Source organism: Buteo buteo, chromosome 12, assembly GCF_964188355.1.
Source record: "Buteo buteo chromosome 12, bButBut1.hap1.1, whole genome shotgun sequence".
In the NCBI taxonomy this organism is placed as follows: domain Eukaryota; kingdom Metazoa; phylum Chordata; class Aves; order Accipitriformes; family Accipitridae; genus Buteo; species Buteo buteo.
The window spans coordinates 15353506-15375045 of record NC_134182.1 but is presented as its reverse complement, the minus strand read 5'-3'; the positions used below and the strand labels follow the sequence as shown (position 1 = coordinate 15375045).

Genomic DNA, 21540 nt, shown 5'->3' with positions numbered 1-21540 from the left:
GAAATGAGTAGCTAAACCAACAGACAAGGCACAGTTCACCCACTTTAGTGAAGAGTTTTTATTTGTGCTTTGAAATTGTCACTACCAATTAACCCACTGGGATTTTTTGCTGGAGGAAAACAACTGATACAACTGGGGTCTCCAGAGTCAGTTGCAAAACAGATATTCCAGAGAGCCTGAAAAATAGCAGCTTCAAGTAAAGGCTCATACATGCTTCATTTCCTTTGTCCCCAAGCCTTTCCAGTCTGAGAAAACTGTCTGCTCACTATGGCATTTCTACTTATAATCACATTTTTTAAATTCATCTCTCAGCCTTCATAATAGTGTTGTCCTTAGGAGGAGTAGGGGACTGAATACTTGTGTACTTGAAAGGCAGAAAACACTGGGTCAAAGATTTTACCAAACACTGCTCCTGCTCTCAGTGTTAGATGTATAAGTGTGACTGGATTTTGCCTGTAACTGTAAACACAGCCAAAAAATCTTAAACTTGAGTTAAATGGAACCTTTGACTTATTTGATGTGCCAGAGTACTGCTGATGTTCAAATTAGTATCACTGTTCTTTTGTACTGTCAAGCAGTCCCCAGAGGTTATGGTTACTATTGCCTAAATCAGGCTCATTTGAGAGGAAATTATTCAAACATAGATAACCTGAGCAAACACTAAAAAAAGCATTAGAAAACATCTAGAGAAAAGAAGCTGCTGGAAGTTTATTGCCCCTAATTTTGTTAATAAAATAGGCTACTGTGCTCATTCTCCTGAATATTTAATTTTTCTTACAAGGGAGAGGAGCAGCGGGGAGGAGAAAGTGACTCTCCCACCCAGAGGAACGTCCTAGCAAACACATGTTCCTCCAAAGAATTTGACTACTAGTATTAATGGGGGTTTCCTTCAGAGAATGACACAGATGTAAGACTTGAGGCCTGCTGCACCATAAGCTCTGCCCTCAACTCTATCCAAATAAAATAGTAATTATTTACCTACAACCCAGCTCTGTTTTTGTGTAAATGGCTGTACAAACTGCAAAGCAGGAAGAAATCAGGTCCTGATATTGTAAATAGAAACAAAGTACCCTTCAAGCCAACAAGAAATGAGGACTTAATCTTACATAATGTTTGCTTGTTTGATAAAAAAATCAGAATATAATCTGTATTGATAAAGAAATTAGACAGCTACAGTCCAAATAAGTATATGTTATTCATGTATGAGAGAGAGATTGTGTACATCATGCACATAGGCTATAAATATATTCTGCAAACTATTTGCAGGCCAGCCCTCAATCTTCTGCCATATATGAAAGTTATATCAGTGTTAACTCAATGGCTAAAACTGTGTTGGAAGAGAAAACATCAGGTTTTTCTAACAACGTTTATATGCCTTGGCCATGTAAGTTCACCACAGTACTAGAGCTGAAAGAAATACCAGTACAACAGTGTTTTATGTCAATTCTCAAACCACTAATACAAAAGAGTGTAATTTATCAGATCCAAAGGAAAACACTATCTGACAGTGTCCAAAGTACTACTATTCATTACATATCTAAAGGTTACTGATCAATAGACAGCACTATGCTCTTTCGTTCAATAGGTTCAAGCTTAACTGATTTTCATGGCTTCTTGAATGCTTTTATGACTAACAAGGCATGATCCACATAGTGCTTTGTCACCGATTTGCACATAATCTAATAAAGTGACAGTAATAAATCACAAGTATCATTAGTAAGTCACCAACAAACAAAGCAGCACACTGGAATCAGTGTGGAAAATGCACAGATATTCCTCCAACTACTTTGGTAAGTAAACAGGTTAAACACACAGTATTAGTTAAGAGCTTCAAGTTCAATTCATAGAAAATATATACATCTGAGCTGTTAGGGAGTTGGCAAACACTGCTTCTATGTTTCTTCAGGGCAGGTTCTTAGAGAAAAAAGAGAAAGGGGAAAAAGAAAAGAGCTGAGAGAAAACTAAACTCAAATTGAGCAAACAAAAGCTTGGAACGCAAAAATATAATCCAGTTTGGTGATGCTTATATACTGTTAAAATCACATTTGATGCCTATTTACTTTATCATTTTGTACCTCATAAATACCTACAGTAGCTGAAACTGTCAGTGGTGCCACTTCAAAGAGCAGTGCCCCTAGGAGCAAGAGCTTCGAGGTTTAGTCTAGCCACAGTGTGGTTAAGGTTATCACAAGGTCTCTTTAAATCTAGAATCTAGTTGGCATAAATCCATGAAAAGCACACATACCTTCAAATGCAAAATTCAAGATTCATTTACTTACTCTTCAGGTGTGGATTTAACAAAGCTGGGCATTTAACATGCTAACAAGCTTCCACAGACTTCATAGAAAAATCCAGCTCCAAGATACATACAGCAGAAGCAAAGCAGTCATTTTGACTCCATCATCACTGCAAAAAATGCATACTCTTAACAAGTATTTACTTGAGGTGGAATCCTAGAAACACAAATTTGTAGCTGTCACACACGTTAGCTGTTTGGGGTTAACGTTAGACCTCAGTAGCACTTTCTTCTATAGTGAATAGAAAGCCAAATTACTTAGGTTTAGATCATTTTGAATTAAAAGCCAAAAGTTGTTTCTTTTGCTTTCAGTTCCTAAATTTAACACAGAAGTGGTAAAATTACAAGAGGAAGTCAGCTTCCCTGGAATTTTTGCCCTGACCAAAAATTTTTTTAAATGCCACAGGAAAGCTTTTTCCTACAATATTTTCAATTCAATATTTTAAGGCTTTACTTGTCCTGATAAAAGGATCATCTGAATTCTTGAACATGAATGTGAATCAAATTCCAATTAAAATCTTTAGGTGCTTTTCAACCACTTCTCTGGTGACCCTTGAGCAAATTAATGTTTGTGTCAGTGGCTTGAGGCAAAATGCATAATTAGAGCCAATACTAAAACCATCTTTCCTCTCTCTCAACCTCAGAAACAAAGTTTAATTCAATACTAATAGCCATGGAAAAGAAATAAATAAGGTAGTGGCTAACACCAGAGTGAGTAAGGGCTTTCCCTCTGAAGACTAGAGGACGACTAGACCTTGGTTTGTTACAGCAAAGGGGACAGGTGGTTATTTACATGCAAAACTCCCGGACTCTGAGGTAAACCATTCCCTTCTCACCTGTTCTTGAGAAATACAAGTCCTTAACAAATACTCAGCATTTTTCCTTTAAGGTGGTGAGGAAAACTAGTGAGGCAGGACCGAGGAGCGGATGGTGGTAAGGAAGCCACTGAGCCACTGGTAGGAGAGGAGGAGCGAGGTGTGTTCCCAGCAAGGACCACTGGCACGTCAGGAGGCCCTGCTCCTCTCCGCACAGTCACCAGCCTTTCTGTAACAGCCTGACACAGCAGCCAACGTCCCCAGCAGCTACCACGTCCAAACGTCGAGATCTGGGAGTTTTAAATGGATGCGTGTGGAGTTCTCTTTAGCATACAGAAACATTGAGACAGCAGTGGGAGAGGGACTTGCCCCTCCCGGGAAAATGCTGTGGGTAAAACGTGGAACGTGGGGCCATGGCAGCAGTTCCTACAGCCATGAATTGGACCTCAGTACCTCTGTGTTTAAGGAAAGTAAAACTTTTTGCCAAATCTAAATGCTTCTACATACTATGAATTTTATCGAAAGAAATTATTGGACAAAAATGAACTTTTTCTTAAGAGAAAAATTAATTTATATGAAAAAGAACAAAGAGATCTCATTTAAAAAAAAAAAAAAAAGAGAGAGACCTTAAGGAAGTTAGTGTTAACAAAACAAACCTGATGCTTAAAGCCATAAAGTGTGACCATCACTCTCTCCTTGAGCATGTGACTTTGTTATTTTTGATCCAGAGGTCACTGCTTACTTTAAAAGTGACTTTGCCTTTTGGGCAGAGATGGTCCTGGGGGCCAGATACTCAGCTGAACCACACATAGATATACATGAAAGTGAATATTTTTAAAACTGCTAAAATGTCTAAAAACTTTTGAAGGTAGTTAGGCTGCCTGCTGACATTTGCCCTGCATGTACTTCCTATACAATGATTTGTTTTAATGTGTTGTCCTTCATTAGTTTAATTATTCACTTAAGCCACAGAATTACTTTTTTAATGCTTATTCTCATATCTGTGTAACAGTATAGAGCCCCAAAACCTTAGTGCTTGCCTTCTCAGGACAAATCCCTTCACAAATGCTTTTGATTGCAGTTAAGCTTGCTAATGTTCATCTCTCGTTTTTCCTATGCTCATACGCTTATCCCTTTCCCTTTAACAAAGGTTTAAAATAGAAGATGCATTTGCCCTCACCACTCCAAGACAGCCCTTCCCGACATCTTCCAGGCAGACCCAAAACATAAAGCAGAAACGAACTTTTTCCTCCTGTGCAAAAGACAATATAGGAGCGAGATCTGGTTTAAGTAACACCATCTCCTTCCCCTGTCTCAGTTTCAGTACTGCCCTTTGATTTTTCCTCCCGAGATGCTTACTCACAACATCCCCCGCAACGCCCGCGCCACCACGCAGCAAGCGTGAGCTTTGCAGCCAAAGAGGGAGAAGGCTCAGACCCAGAAGATGTGGTGCGGCAGCACAGCCTCACCCTCTTTGGTCTCCCTCTCGTGCCCCACCGTCCAGCACGACGCTCGATTTGCTCTAGGGGTGAAGCTCGCCCCATGCAGAGGGGCCCACACAAGGTTTGCTATGCTGCTTAACCCCACAGTTATGCCGGGGAGGGAGGGAACGGCGGGGGACCTCGGAGAATCAGCAGTGCGGCCGAGCCCCCAGCCCCCCCGCCCCGGGACATTGCAGCGCCGTCTGCTCTGGCTCCAATTAAGTCAGCATGGAGGGGATCTGAGAGGAGGTTAGGGGAGCGTCTGCTGGACCCACGCTCCTGCGGCTGGGTTGGAAATGAATTCCCATATACCGGGTGCAGATGGGCCACAGCCCCTTTTCCAGGCTGCAGCCTGCAAATAAACTTAGCAGCAGCTGGGAAAGGGAACCACCAGAGCCTCATGTGTTTTATTGGGTTCTGTGTTTCTGCGTATGGGAGTGTTCCCTCCCCTCGCTAACCCATGCAAAACCTTCTGCAAAGTCCCATAAACAAAGCCGTGGATATAATTTTGAATGAGAAACTTGCCACCAGGGAAAACGGCGGTCAGGAAAAATACAACATACCTTTTTCTCCAGGAAGGGTGTTTTGGTGTGTTTTCATGGATTAAAAACAGATTTTGCTGGTTTGAACAAGAAGGCAAACTTCTGACCTTTTTCCACATAATAAACTCCCCTCCCTCCCCCCAGTACTGGTCCCTAACCTGTCCTAAAATAGCCAAGTGGAGCACAGAGCCTGTAAGCGAAGACGGCCTTATTGCCAGGTGTGGATGTTTGTCAGCACAGCACGGACACGTCCATCTCTGAGACCTTGTGCCCTGGGCTTGATCCAATAAAGTAGTCAAATGTGTGATTAGCTTTATGTTTTCAAGAACTGGCCCTCAACAGGACCTGAAAGCAAACATTTACATGAATTCTTTTCTGGATCAGCCCTGTAGAGCTCGGTACTTGCTGGTTTGAGATGCCAGTATACACCAAGAAAAAGTTTGTGGCTGAGAGCAAGGATCTTTTAAAGCAAAGCATGACCTTTACAGCTCCATATGGAGTTCAAAGTTAGGGGAATCTGCATGATTACTTTTAGTTTAGCCAAGTGAAATCAAGTTGAAGAAAACTTCCTACTTCCAAATCTGTGCCCAAATGGAATTTGGGTGCCATTTTCATTAGTGAAATAAATTTAATGAGGTAAACATGCTGACTTCTTTTCAGAGGCTTGTGCACTCAGTAATCTTTGAACTTGGAGTTAAATGGGGAATGCAAAAAAATGAGGTACCCAGTACCTGAATTATATCTGAGAAATCATTTTTAGACAAACTGGCTGCACTGTAGCCAGGGGCTCTAATAATACATGTGAGCAGCAAGATACGTCCATGCACATGTCTCATGTCTACAGATATGAACAGGTAGGGACAGAAGACAGTGGATTGATGCTGCACTGTCAGCCTTTCTGTGAGAAACTACTTTTTTCTTCTGAATACATTCAATTCTCGGTGACAACGAGCACATGGATAGATTTTATGTGGTTTGTACATGGCTGCCAAGTAGATCTCACTTCAGTTTTTTATTCAAGTGAGTAGACAAATCCACAAGCATCATCTTTCTACTGTCCTAGATTAATGTAATAGCCTTAACTTCTTTTTTCTAGATGTAAATGTAGTAAAGAGGTTATTGATAGAAATGTTGAGAGAATAGTAAAGACAGTATCCATTTGTTGTCAAGATTTTATCAGATAATCAGTAAATTTATAGAATATCAGTAAATTTGAGATACTTAATCAAGTGGCAGTCTAATACTCTCCCTGATGATTTTGATGCTGCTGGAAAAATCACATCATTGCCCACATTCATTCTGGTTGTTTTCTCTTTTAGCATTAAAATGAGAAGCCCCCCCCCCCCCCCCCAAAAAAGAAAAAAAAAAAAAAAGCTTCTCTCAGTGGTCCATAAAATAGAGTAAAACAAAACTGATGATCCGACTTTTTGTTTGGTGGTTTGGAAAAGTTAGACAAAAGGATAGGAAAGGATGAAGCAAAAAACAACGCCCCCTCTCAAATCAAAAACACACAGAAAAGAGCAACAAGAAAAGAAAAACATGTTAAGGTAGTACAGAATCTAGGGCCAGGCAGCTGCCTCTGATCCATAAGACTTTTGTTTTTCTTTTCTAGGTTAGTTTTAAAACCCATTTGGGGTTTGCTACGTACATGGGCCAGTGTCTGTGAGGATGCCAGTGAAATATGGAAAGGACTGAGGAACAAGCTATTTGAAGCTTTAACTACTGAGCTCTTTTCTGTTTGCTTTGGCTGTTGGAGCTGTGGTAGGTGTTTCCCATTTTTAGCCTTCACACCTTTATGATGTTTGGGTTGCACATTAGAAATATTCCAGATGCTGTGGACGGAGAGTTCCTCTTGGCCCAGGGAAGAAAAGGTTTCAGTGTCCTATGGATTTCCCCTCTACTGATCAGGAGACTTCACCTAACGTTACAAGGGCTGAGCTTTGTGGTGATGGTGTTGATGCCTCCACTGGCTGCTGTAGCCTGGAACCAGTGAACTGTGAGCCCAAGTCTTCTGAGCCTTCTTGAAGAACAACAACAAAAAAGAATCGGTAAAGGCTTTCAAACTTGATGGATGATAAGAGCCGATCTTTTAATTTAGACCTATAAAAACTACGCTTCTCCTGGCCAATGCCACTTGGAAGTCAAAGGTAACTAATGCTCAGCAAAACAGGTCCATGATTTGGCTGTTCCTTAGGCTGCAGGTGTGACCCCCACGCTCTGTGAAGGACTCTCTGCTCCACCTATGCCAGGAAAACCTGCCACCAGCAGACCCCACCATCTGACCTCATCAATCCAGGGCAAGAGTCTAACTGTAACACACTTCAGCATGAAATTTGCTCACCAGCTCACATTCACTGAAGAGCTTGCATTTAAAATTAGCATTTTAAAATGTTACTCATTAAAACTGCCTACAGAAAATACTTTGAAGCAGTGACCACACCAATGCTATATTTCTTGTGTGAAAATATGAGCTTAAAAATAGAGGGAAAAGAGTCTGTTTTACTGTGGTTGCCTGCATCTGATAGCTTGCTGTATCTTGCCACTACAGAGACAGGTCTCCCCCACAAAGCCAGAGTATCAAGTATTAGGATTGTTTATAACCCTCTGTAGCCATAAAAAGCAGCATAAGGCCTGACAACCCCAGCTGGCCATTTGTTCTGTAAAATATACCATAGTAAGGGTAAACAGTACAAGTGCTGGAAGCAAAGGTTAGAACTGCAGAATGATTGAGGGATGTCAGTGCCCATACTATGCCTGCTGCGCTTGATGGGGACATCCTCAGTAGGGACTGCCGCTAGTATCCACATTTCACTTTCATTGTAAACATTTTCTTTTGGCCCTCTTTATACTCATCCTTGGCTAAAAAGTCTTGAACAATGTTCACAAAATGGGAAAAAAAACCCACTGTCCCTCTATTTCCATCCTGTAGCCCTAACTGGCATGACTGCCCTGTGTTTGCTTCCCTCTGAAGTAAGGTAGCAACATGTATTAATTAAATACCACTATCTCTTGTTTCTTTCCCACATTTTGCTCTTTACTATCTAGATATCCTGCCATCTCCTGTTTTTATTTGGTTTTATATGCTTTTATTTTCTCTTTCACTTCTGCCTATGATTATTTTTCCATCTCTTTCTCTTTGTTACTACCTTTTTGACCCTTCTTCATAATCTTCTCTTTATTGCTCCTTCATTTTACCTGCCCATCAGCTCTTTCACCATGCTCTCTCCTGTCATTTTGCCTTTCTTTCACCTTTTTTTTCTCTTTGACTTTTTAAGTGGCCCTATCTTTTTCCTACTTTCTCGTTTTCCCTTTCTGTTTTCACTAACATGTTTTAGAAAATAGTACTTCACTCTCAACTTCTTCCCTTTTTCTCTGTGGAAGACTAGGTTGAACTCCTGTTTTTTTTCTGGGGGAAAAAAAAAAAGACAGTCAAAAGTGAGTGGAAAGATGAAGAATGTGGAGATGACACATACTAGGTTACCTCACTATTCATGCAGGTATTGTCTAACACAGGTTCTTGCAAAAGCCATCTGTCTAACATAACAATTCTTGTGTTTATTTTCACCTTTTATTTTCGAGCCAGTCAGCAGCTATTTCTTAAAGGATCCTAAAAACAACTTATAATTCATACAGATATAACAATGGTGTTTTCTCTGGTGTGTTTCCTGCTATTTCAATTATAACTGAAGACTGAATCTGGAAGCACCATTTGTGGAACACAGTTATCTAGAGTGGAAGTTTGTTTAGGACAGTGATAACTCTTAAGTACACTTCATAGGAATTATGAACTAACTTAGTTCTTAGATTTATAGATATTTTCCTTCCTAAGTAGAACAGTAAATTGTTTCAGTGGCTGCTACAAACTCCAGAATACAAGAGGAGGCATAGAATCACTAATGCATCTTTGATATGCTTGTTTTTTCCCTCTTTCACAATGCCAAGCCATTTTTGCTCTGTGTCATTCTGTTCAACAACATTTCACAGATGCTTGCTTTTTGAACAGGGATGGGTAATCATCAAATGTTTTAACTTAGGGTAGCATCAGCACTGCAGAAGTGACAAGCCATTTCCCTGCAATCTGCTTTCTTGAAAGACTTCTAGTTCACCTCAGGCTTCAGAGAAGATAATGCAAGAAGCTGCAGTTTCTACAGGATCTTGCCCCTCTGAGGCACTTTTAAGCTTGTCTCCTTGTGTTACCTCTCCTTTCTTTCCAGGGTGATACCTCCTTGTAGCTTTTCACCTGGGTTTCAGTGCGGGAGCATGCTAAAAGTAACCATGGAAATTCAGTAGCTTTAAAATGGTACTCCAAGCAGAGACCACCAAGGGCAGTTTTGTCTGGTTTAGTAGAGCTGGCTTGTAAAATCACAGCCATTTCCCAAACCAACTGTTAAACCCACAGACAGCAAATTCTGCTCTGTGTTACATTGCCTTCCCTAGCGGGTGCTGCGCTGCCTGTGCTTGGCATGAAAAATACCACTGACACCTCCTCCACTTGTTTAAAGCCTGTAAGTATCAAACCCCACATGAACATGCACACGGGGGAAGAAGGCAGAATAAACTGCTGGGTCCCTGTTCCAAACCTGCATCCGTGTCTTCCGGCCCCACACTTGGAAACACTTGATAGGTCTTGGGCAGCAGTGCTTCCAACTAAACCACAGTGTTTCAAAGCTGCAGAGAGGTTAGAGACAAGAAATTTTTGAACTTGCCTGTTCACTTGTTGGTCACAAATGCAAGAGATAACAAAGCATCTTTAGTATTTATTCAGCTCTCACTAAACTCCCAGCTTTGATATTAACTTGACTGAGATCAGAATTTAACATTAATTTACAAATATGTAATAATTCTATTCCCTCCTCCTTCCCTTCTTCACCACAACACGCATCTAATTGCAGTATTTGATAGACTGCAGTTAAAAATGCAGTTATACTATAAATTCATAGGAACTTGACTTTGGGAAATAGAAAATTTTCACTGAAATGATTTCTGAAGTATAGGACAGAATAAAATAACTATCAGTTTTTCCATATGCTCTTGTTTAGGCAAGTTAGGAATGTCGTATCATTGTGAAGTCTTCCACAGGAACTTGTAGCACTAGATTTGAGAGCAGACTTGCTTTTCTAGTTGATAGACATTTGTCTTTTAATTTTTGCCCTCTGATGTGTGTTACCAACCGATACGTGAAACAGAAGTATTTCCAATTCGTTTTCTTTTAATCTACTCATCTCCTAGAAATAAGTTCAGATCAAATATGATGTTGAGGCACAGCAACATAATAAAGCATTGCCAAGCATAACAATCTGACTTTCAAGGTACATTTTTCTTTAGTGATTTTTCTGCAGCCAAGAATAAAATTAAAAGAATGGGAGGAAGACAGAGAGGGGGAATTAGTACATTTGACTCAAATATAAACAACCCACAAAGTATGTTACTAATCAGGCAGATTCCCATCATCCTACTTATCATCTTGGGCCAGACTGCATGTGGTTTCTCCCCAGATGTGCAGGATAGAGAGGAAGCTGTTCTTAGGTCTACACACAACGGTAATTCTTTGAGGACACACAAATGGGACCCAAGAACCATCCCGGCAAAGGCTGTGACTCTCAGCATCCTGCATTTCACACAGCACACAATTAAACTGTGATACTCACTGACACTGGATGCTGTAGAGACCAAAGTGGAGTCAGAGAAGGATTAGACAATTTGGAGACGATAGATCCATTACTGGTTATTACCTATAATGGTTAAGATAAATCTATTTTGGAAACTCCCTCAACTGCTGACACAATCTGGCAGGAAGCTCCGGGGAGGAAACATAGGTTGTATTGTCTGGTCTTAAACTCTTCCCAAAGTACCAGGCAACATCAGCGAGAGGACACAGGGCCAGATGGGCTGTTGGTCAGACATAGCTCTGTGTCTAAGTAGAAGAAATCAATTAGTCTTTTGTTTGTTTATTGTCTCCCTTTACTCACTGCCATTTTAGATTGCACTCTCTTCTTGCTCTGGGTGTGGGAAAGGTTTTGCTATCAGTAAGGGGTTATCAGTTCTCTATCAGTTAGCTATCAAAGAAAGGTTATTGTACATGGGCCAGAACCTTTGATGGAGGCAACAGAGCTTTACCAGCAGAGCATCTGAGATAATAGTGATACATGCAGGTTGGACCCCAATTTTTTTTAAATTTTTTTTTGACATGCAGATATCAGTGACTTTAAAAAATTCCTACATGTTTTTCCTCCTAAATTTAAAGAAATAAAATTACTGGACAGCACTGATTTTAAATTCCCAACATTGAAAGGACTGAAATCTTTTGCAGAAGCTCTTAAAAGTTTATGTTGTTCCCCATTATAACTGCTAATACTACATGATTGGCTTGTTAATATAGCTAACTCACCAGCAGCGTTCACATTAATTTTCACCTTTTACTATGTAATGGTAGTGCTATTTATTAGCAAGACAGACCATTTTTAGTAATGTTCTAGGAACAGAGTGTGCATTACACAACAGAACTAGGTTACACCTGCAGCTGACCATTTCTGTATTTATGGCTGTCTGACATCTGTAATGAATGGCAAATGGAAAATATTTGTTTTTTCTTTAGCTTAGTAATTATTTTTTTCATGTTTTAAAAATAAAAGTGAAGTGAAATACCTGGCATTAATTAGGGCTTTTAAATATCTGCAACTCTCTTGCCAAGGTGCCCTGAAGAAACAGAACGGATCCTTAGGGCAGTGCACAGGAAAGAAATCGTTAGCCAACCTCAACTTTCACTGGAAAACTTGACTGGAAAAGCCCAGATTACATTACAGTTCAATTTGTAATCACATCCAGCCCCTTTCACTTCAAGTCTCAAGTACTGCAGCCCTTCATTGTATGGGTATAACTTTAAGATGGGGAATTTACCATGTATTCCTAATAGATGATCAATTGTTTTGCAAACTTTGTAACAATCTGGTGGACTTCAAAGTCGAATTAAGTTAGGTAATTCATGCTGTAATATTTCATCTCACAGATGTCATCTAATTATTATTATCATGCAGAACCTATTTTTTCTTCTCTCTCCCTCCCACCAATCATGCAACAGCTTCAGTCACCATACAAAGAAATCCTTTGAAAAACAAATGAAATTCAAGCTGAAACTGTTCCAAGTGGTCCATAGTACAAAATTCTTATCACTTAGAGATTTGAGAATTTCTGTTTAATTGTAGCAGTATTTATGTAGCTAGTCCCTGATAAGCCTGACTGAAAAGATACAATGATAAAGAATAGGATATCAAAAAAATCAGATAAAATTGCCTGCAGCACACTCAAAGATAAAGGAAATACGTATTGAGATATACTTTTTGGAGCATGTAAGAATCAGAGCCAAAATAGCCATTTGAAACAAAGCTGGAGACATGGACAGTAAATAGTCTGAAACAACGAACCTACTACACAGACTTGGTTGCCTTCTGACTTGGAACTGGATATTTTCATTTTATCTTATGGAATCCTTAGTCAAGTACAAACAAAATGATGCCCAGATTTTAAGGAAAAACCGTGCTGACTCAATTTGCTTGATATTCTTTTCTTATATTTAGTCAGGGACTTCCTATCAAAATTTGGCCTGTAGGCTCTTCTCTGCTCCATGGAAGGGGAAAATCTCACTGTGAAAAAAGCCATAGAAAACACAGCTTTCATGAGGAGAAATGCAAAGGTTTTTCTATAAAGAACTCTGTTCTTTCTGTGGCACTACATTCAGTCGGCTACAGGTAAATGCATTTCAGGGAGGCCAGAAGGAAGTTTCTCCATTATCCTGGAGAATTTGAACTGAGTGGGATTTCACATCAGCTCTCCAGTGTCAGCTTTTAAAATGAATCTTCCAAATATCTGTGTTCAGTTTCACTATTTGAAATTACCAAGATATATTCTTCCCAGAGGCAAAACTAGGGGGATTTCCCATTCCCACATTCTTCTGCTATTCAGCAAAGAGCTTTGTTACCCACTGACAGGGCATACATCACCCTCTGTATAGATGCCGATACTACAGAGATAGTAGGTTAACATAACCATCTTAGTCTTTCAATCACACAGTGATTTGGAAATATGGAAAAGAACAGAACAAAATCTAACTACAAATCCAGATTAATTGCTCAGCAAACTTAGTGAATATCGTGTTTGTCCTCATGCTTTTTGTTTTAATGAAAGACATTAACTGACAATGCCTTGGCTGGATTTTAATTCAGCTGTTCATAATCTTCATTTTTAATGACTGTTCTAGTGTGCACCTTCATCTGAAGGATTTTATTGTCATTCTAATGCGTGGGAAAAGTATCACTTTCCAACAGTTTCCTTTTCAAAACATCACATATGTGTTTCCCTTTGGTGCGTCTGCAGCACGTTATGGGGATTTGATAGACAAGGTATTAGCAAGGCTAATCATAATTTAATGAATGGAAACTCTGCCTTCAGCTCATCCTGACAGGGTTGGTAGTAGGGGTGGTTCTTTTGTTGCTTCTTTTTGTTGTTGTTGTTGAGGACATTCTTGTGGGTACAATTAAATTGGTGCCAAATTACCTGAAATAATTTGTGGTTATTAAACAAACCAGTCTCTGATGTGGAAAGTGCATTGTTCCCTGGCATTCTTGAGGCTTACTTTTTTTTTTTTTTTTTTTTTCACAAGAGATTGTAGTAACAGATCTCTGACAATAATCCTTTGTGTATGTTGCCTCTTGGGTGGTAGAAGTAAAAAACTAAGTCATGTCACAAAACTGCACATATGATCTACAGCTGGCATGTCACATTATAACCAAACAAAAATGACTGCATGACTTACAAAAGCTCTTTAAGGATGCATCACTTGCAAGGTTAACTATAGCGGTTGACAAAAAAGACAAGGTACAAACTATCAACCTATTTCCCTGACATTGAATAATATAAAAGTACTGTGTTTGCTCAGTCTGATTCTCCATTGGGTATTTATTTATACTTACCTCATTTCTAGAACTGGACTTCTAAAATTGATAATAATTACTATTTTTTGCTTTACTGGAACATGAGAACTTTGCAACTTCACTATCTTTGCATTCAGGTGTTTGACCAACTGTTTTTTTGTAACACAGGAAGGGCTCATTTGTCCAAAACCATGTGTTTTTATAAATGCAGAGCTGAACTAATAAATTACCCTACCCTTTTCTGACAAAACCTGCCTTTCTTGGTCTTCCAGTGTGTAAGGATTCTGTATCTGTACTAGTAAGTATTCTTCATCAGTTATGTGTGACAGTTGCTTATGGTTCCTACGGCTTGGTCTTTTGAGGTTATTTAGCTATCAGATTTCTTATTCCTGAGGGTCTTACCACTTCCAATGTATTCAACTGGAGGAATTCTATACTTACCAATTTACATTAGTTAGGGCAAACTGAGGTGTGTCTACATTGGCCAGTCATCCTATATATCAGGACTCATGTCTTTTCTCATTTCTATTGGTCTGAGCCACAAGTAACTCGACGAATATCAAAATGGCATGAAGTCAATAAAAAATGGACATAAATGAGAGAAGAAAAACCAAAAGCCTGTGTTATCCTGTGGTATTTCTGGGGCAACTCCATTAGCATCAGTTATTTGAATCAGGTTTACACTAGTGCTAGAGAGAATTTTTAAAATGGCCCACTCTAACACATTTGACTGCTTGACAAAATTAACTGGAAAATCCTAGCTAGTCTGTCAGGTTTTTTTGACGTTCCCCATAGGAAGTATCCATTTTAACATAGTCAATAGCTTTCCTATACACTTGTCAATCTGTTTGGCCAAACAACATTTACACAGTCAGCAAATTAAGACGTAAAAGAGGCTAATCAGGATCTCTCCAGGTACTTTCTTTCCACAAACAATGTACAATGCTTAATTTCCTACCAGGAAATTATAGCGTCTACTGAGACTTCAAGATCTGATTAGTTTCAGAGGCTTGGGTTTTTTAAAAACCTGTAATTCAAAATAAAGATATAAACATTACAGCCACCCTATGCCTGAAATCTGGAGAAACCTGGTTACTGCAGCCCCTTTGGGGAAAGAATGGGACCCTTCAGATTTTTACTGATAAGGTATGAATAACATTCTCATAAAGCTCAAAGATTGCCCAGATATGCACATTTAAAATAATTATGGTAATTAAATAGAGTTGCAAGCAGCTATAGCTCCAGGCAACACCAGTTAAACGTAAAGAGAAAACATCTTCTGCATATGTTTGTGATTTATGTAATTACATGCTTCTACAAGCTACACACCATTCACTGGCAAACAGCCATCTCTTCTTTCATTACAATTTAGCCACAGTAAGTAACATACTTCATCTGTTTGAAAAGCTCCGCTTTATAATGCCACCGAGGATGTATACAACAACACTGGGGAGTGAATGTGAAAAAATTAAATGTCATTTGGTTGTGTGTGTTAAAAATAGCCTTTGTGGGCCTATTTCTGACGTAAATCACAAATGACTCCATTTTAGACAACTAAATTACACCTTATGTCAGTGAGAAATGAATAAAACGCAAGGTGTGTTTCGTGTATGAGATTATGTATTTGCTCTTGAGAATTACTGTTTTTCTAAATATAGTAATTTTTGAAAATTAATGTGTAGTGGGCCATTCTGAGGCAAGTCCTTACCAAATCCAGTGAGAGGAGAGCAAATTAAAATGTAACTGAACAAAAATGGATTCAAAACTCAAGAACCCTCCTTAGTGCACAGGCTTCTCTCTGCCAACAGAAGCACAGACAAAGGATTTCCCTAATATTTCTGGGATCTGGCCTCTGGGCTACCCTCACACACTCACTAGAAACTTTTAGTCAAGATTCAATTAACATTTGCAAGGAGTTAAAAAGGAAAATGAAAAGAAAAGGTATGGGGTTTTTTTTCACATTTTATCAGGCTTTCAGATTTCTTACCATTCACAATCATACTATAGTACATGGGGTTACTTGTCAAGAACATTTTTCTTCAGAATAAAAGGCATCGACTCTTGTTCTTTTATATACAGTATTTGCTCAGCTAAACTAGTTTCACCAGACACAACTGATTTTGCAGTTCTCTGTAAAGTCTCGTTTATTTGTTTGCATGAAAGGGGTACACTAACTATGAGACACTGTCATAGTAGAACAGTGGGAGTGCAAATGGGATAAAATATGTTTGGTTACTAGAAATGTAAAAAAATTGTTGTGTCTGTAAAATTGCATGCCATTTATAATAAAGACAATATTCTGCTTATGCAGTTGCTTTTCCAGTTAGGTTTGCAATTGTATCTTGAACTATTTCACATTTTAAGTCACATAAAATGTCAAGGTTGCCATTATGGAAAATATTTTTAAGTATAAGTATGCTCTATTCCCCATGAAATAGTGTCTAAGTACATAAAGTGACACACTATAGTCCATACATGAAATTTACCGTATACATACGCTATACTGTAGTGTGATATCTGAGACCGAGTTGAAAGCACATTTCTGCTGAGCTAGAAAATATATGAGTAATTCATGAATATTTGTCCTTCCCTAAAACTTTTTCAGTCCAGTGCCAATGTACTATTATTTGTAACGTACTTTCTGGCTCTTCACTGTACCTGTAAAGGATTCCAGATTAAGATCTTTTGATTTTTTTATTTCATTCTCTGCCCCCACCCGATTGCTGGAAGTCAGGAAGCTTAGTGCCCAGGGCATTGAAACACAGGGTTCCCTGCCCCTCTTGAAAGACAGTGATCTGAACCCAGCTCTCTGAAAACCCTGTTCTGTTCTCACCACTCCAAAACAGCTCTATAGAGTCTATCTGCCTCTTCTGCTCACGCAATAGATAGTTATTCTTTTACAAAGTATAGCATCTTCAACAGACAATAATGTGAAAATGTCCCCACATGATCGTCAGCAGTCTCCAGAATAGGATATTTACCCATGATGAGAGGAACCAAGCCTCATTCCTTGCTCCAAATCACCCTGACCTGAGACCTGAGATCTGAATCTTGCTTATACCGGCACCAGGCCCTTCTGACTAGAATTTACACATTACCATGGGGGGAAAAACAAAGCAAAACCAACCAAACAAACAAAACCCCAAGACACAAGACAAAAACACCTTTAGTTAAGGTAATTTCTTAATAGATTTTCTTATTCCTGTGACTCCTAGATACTTTCCCAAATCTGGACTGAGTTAGAGGGAAAAGATCCAATCAGAAGGTGATGCTGTCTTCCTTATTTCAGCTGACAGTTGGATGCACAGCAGCCCAGAGGGCAAAGCAGAAAGAAATGCAATAACCTGGCCTCAGAGAGGACTTGTTTTAGGAAGATGCTGAAAGCTGTGTGAAGGCAGCAGTGGAGGCGTGTGCTGTTGCTCATGGGGCACAGGCCACCTGCCACGGCCAAAACTGGACAGACACAAACTTTTGCTTGAAGTGCTCAGCATCAGCTGTAGGCATAGGAGTCACTGTTATAGTCATGTCCCTGTCCTATGCTGGTCTCAGAACTTTAGACTAGAAACAAATTAGACTACATCATTCTGCACATTTTAGATCAAAAACATAAACTATAAGCAAGATGACCCAAGGCTAAACCATTTGGTAGCAAGAACTATTTTTTTCTCTATGTACCCTGTGACTAACCTCTTAAGGCACTGATAAAATAAAAGAGTAATTGAAGGTCACAACAAATTGAATTGTAGTCAAGTGTGTTACATGTGTGCTTCGAATGTTTGTGGTCCTTACCTGCTAGCCCACAGAACATCATCTGTTACTTAAATCTTCTGGTACTGTGTAAGGGCTCAGATGAACCAGCAATATCAGCTCTTCCCTGTAGCACTGCAAGACACCGTTCATGCTAGAAGGACAGAAGGATGTGGTGTACCCAGAAATCATGGCAACACTATGCAGCAGTCACCTTATGTCTGCAAATTGCTACCTTAAAACCAGTAGAAAAAGAAGAATTGAGGATGTAATTCTCAAAAATAATAAGAGAATTACCAATTTAACAAGATTTAGATGCTTAACACTCTTAAACCCTTATGAAAGTCATAGCTAAGAATAAAGCTTTGTGACACCTTTCTCCAGATTTGTCAGAGAAGAAAAAATGGTGAAGTGTGAAATCATGATAGGTCAAAGCCTCCATGAATATCCTAGGCACTTCCTGACAAACATAGCCATCTCTATGTTCAACTTGAGGGGAAGTTTCTGGATGAAGAAACGGGAGCCTGTAAGGTGAAGTAACACTCGGTGTGTCTCAGTTGGCTTCCAACTTAAAGGCATTGGCCAACAAAGACTCCCAAGGCTGGAGCTCACAGACATCAGGTGACCTATTGTTTTCTTAGTGGAGACCACTAGCTTCTGGATTTTGACTCCAGGAGAGAATAAGGGTCTGGTAAACTTGGGGGCACATTGCCATGGTTTTGTCCCTGCTGTGGCAAGAGAAAGGCAGTACTTTATTTTTCCTTATCTTTTTTACTTTGGTCTGCTATACCTTTTTACAAATCTCTGGGGATCTGAGTAATTGGGAACTTTTTGTAAATTAAGAAAGTAGATAAATAGAGGCTTTTAAAAAGGCATTTCCCCATCATTCTTTATAAGGGAAAGCAGGTGTTTGGCTCAAAGGGACTTGTTCTCTTGATAGCGCAGTAGGAGAGTAAAACTGCATTGTCCCCTAAAGCAAAAAATAAATAACTTCAGAAAACATGAGAACTGAGCCCTTGGTGAGGAGGTGAAATGGGTGTTCACCCTCTTGAACTAATTTATAACACTGAAGATGTCAAGTGACATGCTGAATGAAGAAATGATTTGTGGCTGAGAAAAGCTTTGCAGAGATCCCAGAGGCTCGGCCAAAGGCAACTGTATCTTGATAGAAGTGATCGACTGCCAAACTGAAGAGTACTGTTAAGTATCTCATTTGGGAAAAGGGGGAGAGCTGCATTTTCCAACTATGGACCCAGTTATACATAGCCTTTGCCAGACTGTGCAGCCAAGATGAAAGCATGCCAAGCATTCAGGGCAGGCAACTCAGGAAGAGTACAGGGATCTTGTTAGGTCATGCAGAGAGGAAATTAGAAAGGCAAAAGCTCAGCTAGAACTCAATCTGGCCACTATTGTAAGGGACAACAAAAAATGTTTTTACAAATATATTAACAATAAAAAGAGAGCCAAGGAGAATATCTATCCTTTATTGGATACAGAGGGGAACATTGCCACCAGAGATGAGGAAAAGGTTGAGGTACTTAATGCCTGCTTTGTCTGAGTCTTTAATAGAGAGACCAGTTATCCTCAGGGTACTCTGCCCCCTGAGCTGGAAGGCAAGGATGGAGAGCAGAATATACCCCCCTTAATCCTGGAGGAAATAGTGATCTACTACGCCACCTGGACACTCACAAGTCTATGGGACTAGACAGGATCCATCCAAGAGTACTGAGGGAACTGGCAGAGGAGCTTGCCAAGCCACTCTCCATCATTTATCAGCAATCCCTGTCAACAGGGGAGGTCCCAGGCAACTGGAGGCTTGACAATGTGATGCCCATTTACAAGAAGGGTCAAAGGGAGGATCCGGAGAACTACAGGCCTGTCAGTCTACCTCGGTACCAGGAAAGATTATGGAGCAGTTCATCTTGACAGCGCTCACATGGCATGTGCAGGACAATCAGGGAGGGGAACAGGTCCAGACAGCACGGGTTCATGAAAGGCAGGTCCTGCTTGACCAACCTGATCTCCTTCTATGACCAGGTGACACACCTAGTGGATGAGGGAAAAAAAAGGCTGTGGACGTTGCCTACCTGGACTTCAGCAAGGCCTTTGATGCTGTCTCTCATGGCATACTCCTTCAGAAGCTGGTGTCTCATGGCTTGGACAAGTGTACTCTTCGCTGGGTGAAAAACTGGCTGGATGGACGAGCCCAGAGGGCTGTGGTGAATGGGGTGAAATCCAGTTGGCAGCAGGTCACAAGTGGTGATCTTCAGGGCTCGGTGTTGGGCCCTGTTCTGTTTAATATCTTTATCAATGATCTGGACAAGGGGATCGAGTGCACCCTCAGCAAGTTTGCAGACGACACCAAGTTGGGAGGGAGGGTTGATCCACTTGAGGGTAAGAAGGCTCTCCAGAGGGATCTGGACAGGCTGGATCGATGGGCTGAAGCCAATTATATGAGGTTCAACAAGGCCAAGTGCCGGGTCCTGCACTTGGGTCACAGCAACCCCATGCAGCACTACAGGCTTGGGGAAGAGTGGCTGGAAAGCTGCCCGGCAGAGAAAGACCTGGGGGTGCTGGTTGACAGCCGGCTGAATATGAGCCAGCAGTGTGCCCAGGTGGCCAAAGGGGCCAACGTCATCCTGGCCTGTATCAGAAATAGTGTGGCCAGCAGGAGCAGGGAGGTGGTCGTTCCCCTGTACTCGGCACTGGTGAGGCCGCACCTTGAGTCCTGTGTTCAGTTTTGGGCCCCTCACTACAGGAAAGACATTGAGGTGCTGGAGTGTGTCCAGAGGAGGGCAACCAAGTTGGTGAGGGGCCTGGAGCACAAGTCTTATGAGGAGTGGCTGAGGGAGCTGGGGCTGTTTAGTCTGGAGAAGAGGAGGCTGAGGGGAGACCTTATCGCTCTCTACAACTACCTGAAGGGGGGTTGTAGTGAGGTGGGTGCTGGTCTCTTCTGTCAGGTGGGTGGAGATAGGATAAGAGGAAATGGCCTGAAGTTGCAGCAGGGCAGGTTTAGATTGGATATTAGGAAAAATTTTTTTACTGAGAGGGGTGTTGGGCATTGGAACAGGCTGCCCAGGGAAGTGATTGAGTCACCACCCCTGGAGGTATTCAAAAAGGGTGTAGACGAGGCACTTCAGGACATGGTTTAGTGGGCATGGATGATGGTTGTACTCAATGATCTTGAAGGTCTTTTCCAACCTAAACGATTCTATGATTCTATGATTCAGCCTATTCACTGGGTGCCCTTTGGAAGGACAGAAAAATCTTAGGGAAAGGTTTCAGTACTTTAAATACATTACAAACAAAACAGTATCAGCAGTCCAACTTTAGAAAGCATGCAACAAATGGGCATCCAGCTCTCTTTCATCTGGCACTTGGCACAAAGTGAAATTTTACACAGAGGTTGTTTACAACTTGTACCCATGTGGTTACTTATCTGCAAAGCTTCTTTACCTTCTTATTCTTCTACGAACCCTAGTTTGCATGATCAGAGCTCATAATTCTCATGGCATAGCCAGTTTATATAGCTTAAATCAAGCATGTCAGCTCATATATTCCAGTTTAGACTAGTGGTTACCACTTGCAGAGAGATTGCCACATTTGGGGCCAGATCCACAGAGCACACGGTTAGCCAACTACATTGCTTTATGTCAACAGTGGATCAGCCTGTTGGGTCAAGGCTGTGTGATGCTTTGTGTCATCCACATGTCCTCCTGCAATTAGAAAAGC

At 40.5% G+C, this 21540-nt stretch overlaps 1 long non-coding RNA gene across 4 annotated transcripts in view; it reads right to left on the bottom strand.

Moving 5' to 3' along the window:
• LOC142037964 (uncharacterized) overlaps positions 1–21540 on the bottom strand; it is a 165231-nt gene that overhangs the window by 11559 nt on the left and 132132 nt on the right. For 2 of the 4 annotated variants that reach the window (XR_012652477.1, XR_012652480.1), the window contains exons 1-3: positions 4292–4570; positions 3133–3401; positions 2280–2406 (exon numbers count right to left, since the gene is read on the bottom strand). This is a non-coding gene — a long non-coding RNA (uncharacterized LOC142037964). Of the gene's footprint in view, positions 1–2279; positions 2407–3132; positions 3402–4291; positions 4571–21540 lie in introns of those variants that run through there. The other 2 variants (XR_012652478.1, XR_012652479.1) reach the window with 2 other exon arrangements.